Source organism: Dromiciops gliroides, chromosome 1 (genome assembly GCF_019393635.1).
Source record: "Dromiciops gliroides isolate mDroGli1 chromosome 1, mDroGli1.pri, whole genome shotgun sequence".
Classification (NCBI taxonomy): Eukaryota; Metazoa; Chordata; class Mammalia; order Microbiotheria; family Microbiotheriidae; genus Dromiciops; species Dromiciops gliroides.
The window spans coordinates 24,970,446-24,975,741 of record NC_057861.1 but is presented as its reverse complement, the minus strand read 5'-3'; positions in this window follow the sequence as shown (position 1 = coordinate 24,975,741).

The following is a 5,296-nucleotide window of genomic DNA, read 5'->3' as shown; positions in this document are numbered from 1 at the left end:
GAGAAAAATAAAAGAATTCCATGATGTGTTTGATGATTATTGAGCACAAGGTGGACTCACTTTGTGTCCAGAAATGTTATCTTATCAGGAGGATGTCCTTTTGTGTCTAAATCCACAAAGGGAGATTGGCTCACCCTCCTTGATGCCTGTCTTTGCCCATGTCGGTGCTGTTTGCAAGGGCAGCCAAATAGCCTCAGACACTGAGCATGGTGCCCCTGGGAGCACTTTGTACCCTAGTCTTCGAAGATAGCCAGTGGCCCTCAAACACTAATGAGCCTGAAGGCATTTCTGACCTGCTGAGCTGTAGTAGATCTCTTGAGTATATGGATGCAGGCATTATGACCTCATTCTCTCACATTTCCATAGCTCTCTACGGTTTTTAAAGCATGTTTATCTTCATTATCTCATGGAATCTTAAAGAATAAATATGTTGATGCTTTTGTCACTCTTGTTCTCCTCTTGGCTTCCCTCAGGTTTTTCAAGATTCAACTCAAAGGGGCAATTATGGTGGTGCAATGGAGAAAGCACTGGCCCTGGAGTCAGGAGGACCTGAGTTCAAATTTGACCTCAAACCCTTATTAGCTGAGTGACCTTGGGCAAGTCACTTAATCCTGATTACCTCCCAAAAAATGAAAAAAAAAGGACAACTCAAATCCCATCTTCTGCATGCCCTTTCCTCTCAAATTACCTTCCATTTATGTCATATATTTGTATATTATCTAATTAGAATATAAGATCCTTGAGGGCAGGGACTTGTTTTCTTGCTGTTTTTGTGTGTATGTCCCCAGAGCTTAGCAAACAGTAAGTGATTAATAAATGCAGATTTATTAATTTATTCACTCACTCATTCATAAGGAAACTGAGGCCCTGAAGGAGTTGAAACTTGTCCAAGGTCACACACCCAAGGAAAAGCTTCCACTTCATTTACTTAAAGTTATTTCAAATAATTATTGCTTCCAAGAATTTCACACTAAAAACAGCGAACATTTATTGCTTTAAGGTTTGGAAAGTGGTGGACATAATGTCCCTTGAGCATCATTGGGTTATTGTCAGGTTCAGTTGAGGTGACATGTGTAAAGCACCCTGCAGATACCATTATTATGGCCATCATCATTACAGCCACAGGTGTATATTATTATCCTCCAACCAATGGCCCTGTAGTCTCCTTCCAGCTCTAGCTCTATGATCTGAGATTTGAAGGAAGAACTCTTTGGGCTCATTCATTCATTCATTCATTCATTCATTCATTCATTCATTTATCTATTTCTTTATCTATCTACTTATTTATCTATCTGTCCATTTATTTATTTTTGTTTATTCATTTATTTATTCACTTATTCATTCATTCATTTATTTGTTTGTTTGTTTATTTATAGTCTGTAAATTGAGAATTCTGAAAACAGAGAACTTAGTTCAGGGAGGCTTTGGTGAGTGAATGGTCTACCAGGCAAGCATTATTGCCCAAGATGTCACAGAATTAGTTGAAGATTAGTTTAGCTTGCATTCACAGATAAGACCTGGAGAAAGCAGATGGAAAAACAAGGCAACAAGAATTTATTGTTTTCCTATTATGTGCCAGGCACTGTGCTAAATGCTGGAAATATGAATACAAGCACACACAGACACAGATGTAGAGGATACTCCCTTCCCTCAAGAATCTGACATTATCTCTCTCTACTTACTTATTCATTAATTCATTCATTTGTTTATTTATTCATTTATTTATAATACTTGCAAATTAAGGTTCATTTTTTGTTTTTTTAAAATAATAAACATTTTTATTTATAGCTTTGAGTTTCAATTTTTATCCCTCCTTCCCTCCCTCCCCTCTCCTCCCCCCTCCCCAAGGCATCAAGCAATCAAATATGGGCTATGCATGTATAATTCCATAAAACATTACCATATTAGTCATTTTGTACAAGAAAACTTGAATAAAAGAACAAAAATGAAAGAAACTTAAAAATAGCATGCTTCAGTCTGTGTTCAATCAATATCAGTTCTTTCTTTGAAGCTGAATAGTATGTTTCATCATTAGTCCTTTGGGATTGTCTCGGATCATTATATATTGTTGAGAATAGTTAAGTCATTCATAGTTCTTCATTGAACAATATTGCTGTCTCTGTGCACAACCGTTCTCCTGGTTCAGCTCATTTCACTATACATCAGTTCATAACAAGTCTTTCCAGACCTTTCAGAAATCATCTAGCTTGTCATTTCTTATAGCACAATAATATTCCATCACCATCATATAAGAAGCTTATATATATCTTTTTTTCCAGGGCAATGGGGGTTAAGTCACTTGCCCAGGGTCACGCAGCTAGTAAGTGACAAGTGTCTGAGGCCGGATTTGAACTCACGTACTCCTGAATCCAGGGCCGGTGCTTTATCCGCTGAGCCACCTAGCTGCCCCAGGAGCTTATATTCTAAAGACAACACACACAAAGGAGCTGGGAATGGGAAGGGGAGGGGCAAAGGTGGGGGCAAAGATACAGTGTTTAAGGACAGCTAGGTGGTGCAGTGGATAAAGCACTGGCCCTGGATTCAGGAGAACCTGAGTTAAAATCCGGTCTCAGACACTTGACACTTACTAGCTATGAGACCCTGGGCAAGTCACTTAACCCTCATTGCCTAGCAAAAGAAGCAAACAAACAAACAAAAAAGATATAGTGTTTATAGCCAGGATCCAGGAGAGTAATGAAGGTTGGCCAGCCTGGGACTGTCCCCAAAATGGAAGCCTTAGAAAGAATTCATAGATGGAGGCCCTAGAAGGAACTTGCAAAAAGAGGGATGTTCCAGGGGAAGGAGGTCTCAGGGAAAGATGATTTCTCCAGGGAGAGAAAGTTCCCCAGGTGCTGAAGGAAGTCATTCATTTTTTTATTTTTTGGTGAGGCAATTGGGGTTAAGTGACTTGCCCAGGGTCATACAGCTAGTAAGTGTTAAATGTCTGAGGCCGGATTTGAACTCAGGTCTTCCTGAATCCAAGGCTGGTGCTCTATCCACTGTACCACCTAGCTGCCCCAGGAAGTCATTCTTAAGACTTCGACTCAGCCATGCCAGCTGTGGAGTTATCATTAGAATCATGGGGGGGGAGGGGGGGACAAACTGTAGAAAGGAGAGATGGGCAGTAAATGGGTGGAGGCAAGAAGAGCCATGAGGCCATGAAGATGTCCAGAAGCCATCTGGTTCAGCACCCCCATTTTACAAAGGAGGAAACTGAGGCTTAGATTGGCATCTGAACCCAAGTTTGCTGGATTTCAGACCCACTGTAACCTTCTGCTTCTCCCAGACAAAGAAAGAAGATGAGGCCAAGTAGATTTGGGAACTGCGGAAAAAAAGACATGATTTCTTGCCTTGGTCTCCACTTCATGGGATAATGGAAAAATACCTATCCTGAGGTTATGGATTATGGGAGCGGAGAAGAACTGATGGCAAAGATAGATGTATCAAGAAGAAAAGCTAATGGAATGACAAGGGAACCATTAAAAGTCCATAAATTAGGCCAGCTTCAAAGGTATTTACCCAGAAATTCCAAGGAGGAATCATGGAGCCTAGCCCATGGGCTAATTGCTGGGGGGGGGGGGTTGGGGGGGGGGGAAGCATCACCTAGAGACTGTGGAGAGACACAGGAGGGCCCACCCAGGATTTCCAGAAGAGGAGTCCCCACTCATAATGGGAAATACAAGTGGATGAGGGAATGGATTTCAAGACTTAGAGAAAGGGCCCTGGAGGGAGACTTTGGCACTGGAGAGAAGCAAAGTTAAGGTGGGTATAAGAACCATAGCACCCTGGATCTTGAACTGGATGTGTACTTCACAGTTGTCTAGTCTAACCAACCATCTCTCTCTCTCTCTCTCTTTTTTTTGCAGGGCAATGAGGGTTAAGTGACTTGCCCAGGGTCACACAGCTAGTAAGTGTCAAGTGTCTGAGACTGGATTTGAACTCAGGTCCTCCTAAATCCAGGGCCAGTGCTTTATCCACTGTGCCACCTAGCTGCCCCCCAACCATTTCTTTTCAGAGAGGGAAATGAAGGCCTGGGTCACTCGCCCAGCATCAGACAGCTAGTAATCAAAAGGACTGAGATTCAAATCCAGGCATTCTCACTCCAAATCCTACATGCTTTGGGCAGCTAGGCTGCTCAATGGATAGAGCACCCACCTTGGAGTCAGAAGGACCTGAGTTCAAGTCTAGCTTCAGACATCTATTAGTTGGGTGACCCTAGACAAGTCTCTTAACCCCAATTCCCTCAAAAAAAAAAAGTAAAGAAAGAAAAAAACCAAATCCTATATTCTTCCCACTACTCCATGCTATTCCTGGCTCTGATTCCGGAAGGGCAAATTGAGGGCCCTCAATTTGGGGGAAATGCCTACAAAGAGTTAATGGGGAAGGGAGGACCATAGAACATAATTTACTTGACTTCTTGGCTGACTGCTAGAGGAAACCATTCCCAGAAAGCCCTTGATGATAATAACTGTATAATTATATCTCGTGTAAGGGTTTTAAGGCATTTCACACAAGTTAACTCATTAGGGCTCATAGCACATCTGGAGAAAAAAAAGAAAAAGTCTCCTCATTGGGCAAATAGAGAAACTAAGGCATAACAAAATGACCTAATTGTAGCCCAAATACTAGGAGTCCCTTCCCGAAGCCCTCCTTTGATGCCCCATTGAGGTGTAACATACAGACACCCATGTTGTCTTATTACGATTACTACTGCATTTAAAATTATTGTTATCTCCATGTAACATATGAGGCAATGGAGGTTCAGCACAGCTGAGGTCACACATCTTGTAAGTGTCAGAGTTGGGATTTCATGACTCCAAGGTCTTGACCACTCCAAGTCTGATTCTCTACCCGCTCTACTCTTGGCATTGGAGATATAGACCAAAAAATGAAAACCTATCCTTGGCCTTCAAAGAGCTTACATGGCCCAGGAAGAAACTAAGCCTAGGTAGAAGCCTAAGGCTCTATACCAGGGGAGTTTTTCAGGTACAGTGACTCATGAAGACCTTCAACCGAGGAGCTGGAGAGGCTGCAATCCCAATAAATTTGAGGACTGGAGGACAGACAAAGCCATCCTTTGAAGCCTCGTGGCAGTCTGGGAACGAAGTCAAGATGTTGGACTCCTAGGTCCTTTCATGCCTCAGTTTCCTTATCTGTGAAATTAGGTAGACTCGATAACCTCTAAGGTCCTTTGCAGCTCTAAATCTATGTTACTGATGTTCAATCATTTTAGTCATTTCCAACTCTTCATGACCCCTCTCTTGGCAAAGATACTAGAGTGGTTTGCCGTTTCTTT